This window comes from Rhineura floridana, chromosome 5, assembly GCF_030035675.1.
Source record: "Rhineura floridana isolate rRhiFlo1 chromosome 5, rRhiFlo1.hap2, whole genome shotgun sequence".
Classification (NCBI taxonomy): domain Eukaryota; kingdom Metazoa; phylum Chordata; class Lepidosauria; order Squamata; family Rhineuridae; genus Rhineura; species Rhineura floridana.
This window is the reverse complement of record NC_084484.1, coordinates 119,187,661-119,194,824: the sequence shown is the minus strand read 5'-3', so window position 1 is coordinate 119,194,824 and position 7,164 is coordinate 119,187,661.

Here is a 7,164-nt window from a genome sequence, read left to right as displayed (position 1 = left end):
TGGAGATGACTGAGCAGTGCAAGAGGCAGAAATGCCTGAAGTGAGAGGCTGCAAAATATCATGGAGCCCCTGGGGGATGATAGCAGAACTGAGGAGTTTCATGGAACCCTGCTTGAATAACACTGAATTAGATGATAAAAACATAGGTTTTATTTCCCTAGGCCAGCCTTTTGGGGGCCTCATGCCAGTGGTGGGAGATGCCACCCAATACTGTCGCAAGCACACACACACAGGCACACGCCCTCTCCTCCTCAGTTGCTCTGTGAAGTTAAGCTGAGGAAGAGAAGTTATTACCCTTTCCCTCTTCATCAAATGGTTGGTCTGATGAGTGGAAAGGGAGTGATTTAGTCTGTGGGCACACTAGTGGATAAAAAAGCAGCCAAAATGGTTTTTCTGGCTGCATTTTAAAGCAACTCTGCCCTCTGCTGGCCACAATTCTTTCTCCACTGCTGACTTCAGACCCTTCATGAGCCGCCCACAGCAAAGTGTTGTGCCAATCGCTGTCTCTGCCTTTGCAGCAAAGTGTTTCCATTGGCCACACCTGGAAGACAAATGGGTTGATCTACCCTGATTTTTTTTTTAAAAAAAGCTCAAGCTCCTACCAGAGTTTTAGGGTAAAAAGAGGCAGAGTTTGTCTAGTGTTGTATGCCCCTGTTTTCAGAAAAGAGAGGTGGAGACACACTGGAACTGGCACAACAGTAAGTGTGTTTCTATCCTTAACTCCTCATCTGGGTGATGGGCTGAGAGGAGAGATTTAAACTTCTCTACCCAAAGCAGTACCATGTCTACTTAATTTTTTCTCTCCTTTTGCTTGTGTTGCCAAAATAAGAAGAAAAAATGGGGGACTACATCAGGCCTGTGGGCTGCAGGTTAGCCAGCTCTGCAGTATAAGACTGCATCTTAGATTTTATTTCAAGCTGCTTTGAGTTCCTATTTAAAAACACTAAGATAAAAAAAGTTGAAATAAATGGAAGAAATAATAAGCTTCATTTGCCCTCAGTTAAACATTACATAGCAAAAAAAGTGATTGGCTACACACTGCATTGTATACATACATACACACATAACAGCTGATTAAAACATCAAACAAGCACAAACAAGATGAGCAAGAGGGTAGGGGAAATAATTTCCCCAGCTCGCCCAGAACTTTTCTTTTGCACTGAAAATGTTGAGTGCTTATAGTTTACCTTGCTTAGGGGTACCAAATAAAGGCTTTGCTTTTATATCGATAATGCATATTTGGAAGCTGCCTGATTGCATCCTCATTCAAAACGTAGCTGGAAAACAAGGATCAGAGCCTGTTTTCAATACCAGGGCTCAGTCCTAGAAAATGTGACATATACCATATATATAAATAGATGTATTGCTTCCAAATCAAGCATAATCCCACATCTTACTAGCATTTTTTCCTTTGTGCTAATATTTATTAGGCTATAAAATTCAATCCAGCAAGTCTAAAGGTTGAAATGCCTGAGAAACTATTACATGACCTCCAGGAAAATTTGAGCAGATAGAAGAGAGGATCCAGTTTTAGAGGGGATTTTTTTCCCTGTTGGAATCATAAATGTTAACCATATTGTGTTGTTGTGTTCTTAGGTGCAGTGGTGTTGCACGTATGCAAGAGAATTGAAGCACTGCTTACTGAGAGGTGTAGTCTAATGTTATAGGAAAAGGACATAAGGAAAGTTTTGGCCTAGTCCTAGAAGAAATTACTGGATGATTCAGCAGTTCTACACGTTTTGTTTATAAAGATATGCCTTGTTTGAACATAACTTTTGCATCATTAGCTTGATACAATGTATACATTAGCTAACTGGGTAAGAAAGGGAGTCTTTCTGAACATGAAGAAAATGTCTTTCCTTTACAGCTAAAGCCAGGATCTCTATGGGACTGGAAGTAGCCCTTCAGGTAAGAAGAGATGCCTTTCCTGCAAATGTGATGCCTGAATCCTCAGTTTTCCAAATTAAACATCAATAAGCACCCCAAATGATAAATCATGGACCATGATGATCTTGATATAGTACTTAGAGTTGCCAATTGTCCTGTTTTTGCACGAAGACTCTACTTTTTTGGGATCCTCTCCAGGTGAGTCAACTTAATCTCCAGACTCTTACCTTTCATTTTACAAAAAAATTAAGTTTCTAGGTGGTCTGGTTCAAAAGATATAAACCAAAACGTCAGCCACTGCCCCCTGCAACTTCTGTTAGTAACAGCTGCTCTAATCCCTGCCCTTTCAGGTTTTTAGCCAATAAGTGAAGTTAGGGTTGTGACTGACAACAGCAATAGCTAAACTCCATTTCAGGTTCTGAGAACAGTTTCCTTTTCCTGCTTATCACATATCAGGAAATCCGTAAATATATAGCTTTCATCAGCATAAAGTGTATGTTCTCTGTACAGGATTGGGATTTGCTTCTGAGTAAACATGCATAGGATTGCACTACAATAGATCACTGCAGGATCTTGGTAGGTATAAAAGAGTACATGCATTTTTTAAATTACTTGCAAAAGTGGCATATCATACTTTTTATCTTTCAAATAATTTTTGAACAGAAGTTTTAAAAAGTGTACATGCTGTAGTGTTATATTTTTCTAATTAAGGGTCAAACAAGTTTAGATTTTACTGGACTGTTGAAGAGGACAGTTTATTTGTCTTATTCATAACCTGTTGTGAACACCTTCCCAGTGTGAATTTTTTCTGGGAGTGAAGCTGCAATGCTAATTCCATATACTTGGGAGTTAATGCCATTGAATTCAGTAGGACTTACGTTTGAGTAGACATGGTTAGGATTGTGCTGAAATCAATGGAACTTTTGAGTGAACATAGAAAAGGATTGTGTTGTTAATCTTTCTCTCCCACTCCGATCCTTTTTTTTTAAGCAGTTAGGCAGAGCTTACTTAGGTGTCACTACTTTTATTTAGCAGGAAACTAATACTTATTTTTTTTAAAAAAAAAATGCTCTGCAATGGCCAACTGGTTTTGACAATAAACTATTAGATAAGGTGTTTTTACATCTTCAGTGTGTGTGTGTATGGAATATTTCCAACAACCCTGTGAGGTAGGGTTGGGAACCAAAGCATAACACAAGAAATAAAACCATTTAAAATTCAATAACCATAAAACAAATATAAAAAAACTGTTTCAAAACAGCTTCAACTGGCATGATTCTGAATTCTGGTTTGGGTGAGTGAAGTTCCTTATCATTGAATTGCAGTCCTGTGCGTGCTTCCCTGTCTGAGTAAGCCCCGTTTAATACATTGGGACTTGCTTCTGAGTAAACATGCATAGGATTGCACTATAAATATCTTTACAGTTTGTGTAAATAATAAACATCTTTGACATTTATGCTTATATAAATATTTCTTCATGCTGTGTCTTGATATGTATCTGATTTCACACTGTGGTTGTAAATTATTATTTCCTTTACATTTTAAGTGTGCCCTTCTTCCTTGGGGTGGTCATGACCCCCCTCTGTTGTTTTCACATTGAGGGGCAGATTAGGCTGAGATATGGTGTGTAGCCCATGGTCATCCAGTACACTTTGTAGCTTATTTCCATTTTAAAATGTTATTAAAATGATTTATACATAGGCAAAGTTTATGAAGCAATGCAGATCCAAATAATACATTTAAAGCACATCCAACTCGCTTCCCCTAAAGAATCCTGGGAAGTGTAGTTTCCCCCTCACAGTTATAGTCCCCACCACCCTTAACAAACTACAGTCCCCAGGATTCCGTAGAGACATTCGTGTGCTTCAAATGTATGTTGAATGTGCTTTAAATGAATGGTGTGGATCTACCCTAGTATGCTGTGCATTCATTAGTGAATTGAAAAGAACAATTTTAAAAGATATGTTTTTAAACAGGGCGGTAGCTGAGTGGTAGGGTGCATGCTTTGCATGCAAAGGTCCAAACTTCAGTCTCTGGAAGAGACTATTGCCTGGAATCTTGGAATCCTGGAGAGCCAATGCTAGTCCATGTCATCAGTACTGAGCTAGATGGTATCAAATGGCCTGACTCAGTATAAAAGAGGAAAGAGACCCAAGGCCCACAGCGACGCTGAAATTTATTTATGTACTTTATTTACAACATTTATATACTGCTTTGTTGTATAATAATATAATTTGTTGTATATAATAAAAAGTGATTTACAGAAGGAATTAAAACAATAAAAGTATTGGCAAAAACAATTAAAGACAAGTATTTAAAAACATTCAAAGTAATAAAACCAACAATGAGTCAAAAACAGATAAAAACATATTAGCTTATACATGCCTGGGTAGGTTGGCCTAAACAAAAATATTTTTAGCAGGTGCCAAAATGAGTACAATGAAGGTGTCTGCCTAATGTCAATAGGCAGGGAGTTCCAAATGTAGGTACTGCCACACTAAAGGACTGATTTCTTACAAGAGCAGAATAAGTACTATGTGGAAGCTGTAACATGGAAAGTATGCTGATGACATGCAGCTCTGTTTCTCCTTTTCATCTTCTTCAGGTGAGACTGTCAATATGCTGAACCAGTGTCTGGCTGTGACAATGGACTGGATGAGGGCTAATAAACTGAGGCTCAATCCAGACAAGACTGAGATGCTGCTAGTGGGTGGTTCTTCTGACCAGATGGTGGATGTCCAACCTGTCCTGGATGGGGTTGCATTCCCCCTGAAGGAGCAGGTTCATAGCTTCGGGGTTCTCCTAGAGCCATCTCTGTCACTTGAGGCTCAGGTAGCCTCGGTGGCATGGAGTGCCTTCTACCAACTCCGGTTGGTGGCCAGCTAAGCCCCTATCTGGACAGGGATTACTGCAATGAGCTCTATGTGGGGCTGCCTTTGAAGATAGTTCGGAAACTGCAGCTTGTGCAAAATTCAGCGGCCAGATTGGTAACAGGGACCAGACAGTTCGAACATATAAAACCGATTCTGGCCCGCTTGCATTGGCTGCCTGTATGTTTCCAAGTTCGATTCAAAGTGCTGGTTTTAACCTATAAAGCCTTACACGTAGGGTTGCCATATTGCCCGGTTAGCCAGGTTTTACCCGGATTCTATGCATGCCACCCGGCGCCCGGCTAGCCCTTTAGGTGGCCCGGATTCTCAGCTTTAATTTTTTAAAAATTAAGTTTCTAGGTGGTCCGGTTCTCGAGATATACATAAAAACGTCAGCCGCCCCCCCCGACTGTTAAATCTTTCTTTAAACAGTACTGTATAGCACTTCGTAGCTTTAACCCCGCCCGTTCAGGATTACAGCCAATCAGGGATTGTGTTTGAGTTTCATTGACCTTAGGCAGTGTCTAGAAAACAAAATGGTGGTTTCACCCCCTGTTTATCTGAAAATCTCATAAATTGGGTAAGTATATACATTTCAGTTTTTTTTCCTCTTGTGTGCAGGAGTCAGATCTTGGGCAGTGTTTTGAAAACCTTCCCAATACTTGCTTTTGTAAAAGCAATGCTAATCCCATATGCCCAGAGTAAATCCCATTGAATTCAATAGGACTTACTTTTGAGTAGACATGGTTATGAATGTGCTGAAAATCAATGGGACTTTAGAGTGAATGTAAAAAAGAATTGTGTTTGTGCCCTCCAGTCCTATTTTAAAGCAAGTAGGCAGGGCTCACTTAGGTATTACAGTTTTTATTCTGTAGGAAAGTAATACTGATTTTTTAAAAACTAATACTGATTTTTCTGCAATGACCAACTGGTTTGACAATAAACTATTATATGGGCTGTATGTATTTATACATCTGCAGTGTGTGCGTGTGCGTGTATGGAGTCTTTCCAACACCCCTGTGAGGTAGGGTTGGAAACCAAGGCAGCTCACAACAAGAAATAAAGCCATTTAAAATCCAATAACCATAAAAACAAGTATAAACAGTTGCAAAACAGTGAAGAGTGGCATGATTCGGAATTTTGGGTTGTGTGAATGAAGTTGCTTATCACTTGAAGTTGCATTTCTGTCCCTGTTTGAGTAAGCCCCACTGAATACGCTGGGACTTGCTTCTGAATAAATAAACCTAGGATTGCACTATAAATATCTTTACAGTTTGTGTAAATAATAAATATATTTGATAGTTATGCTTTTATATAAATATTTCTTCATTTATCATATTTTTGGTTTTTGGTTAGGAATCCTGACTGGTTGTGAGATGCTTAGTTTTCTGCCTTACTCATAGGAATCTTGTTGTGGTTGGTATGGTATTACATTTAGGAAAGTGTTACTGCCTTTTGTGTTGTTTTTTTCCTATTTGCATTTCACTTATCTTTAACCTCACTCCGTTACAGCCATAGAAGCAACAGCAGCATATGCAAGATAATTAACTCCCATTAGTGATAAGAGCAAGAATTTATAATTATTAATTCAATTAAAACAAGAGGCTTATCAGTACTGTGAAGAGGACCAGATATTTATTTTCTTTCTGAGCCCAGGGTCTTTCATGATGCCCGGGGGGGGGGAGCAGGAGAGTAGTCGATAAGACAGACATCCTGGCATTGGTAATCTAATTAGCAAGGTATGTGTGGGGTTGTTGCACACTTCCAGGCCCAGTTTCATTTTGAGTATGGAGGTGGAACCTGTGTAGATGTGGTTGATCAAAGGGAGAAGAAATTTTGAGTTAAGCAAAGCTCTGCTTTATAAAACCTAAGAAACATACAGATACTTTGAATGTCTGAGTGCCTGCACCAGTGGAATACTGGAGGAACTTGTAAAGCTTGCTGCAACAGTGTTTAGAACTGAGCATGTGGTGTGAAAGACTCCTTTTCCTAACATTTTGGCTTCTTGTTTTTCTCCACCCAGCACATCTTTGAAATATATCGTATATGGTTAACCGTACTGCTGCCCTGACTTACTTTATGTTTGTTGCTATTTTGTGTTTTTATTATGTTTTTATATTGATTGTGTATTTTTATTGTTTTTATTATATTTGTAAGCTGTGCTGAGCTCTGTTTTTAACAGCAGAAGGGCAGGATATAAATCCTCTTAATCAATCAATCAATATTCCATAGTGTTGGAAACTAGAGTCTAGGCATTTAAGGCTAAAAATGTTGCTTTAAAAAAAAAGATTTCTCAGATCTTTCCCCAGTTTTTGGTGGTAATTCCTAGGCACAAAAACAAAACAACGGGACAATCCAAATATTAATATGCAAATAATATGCAAATAATTTGCATAGTATGCAAATA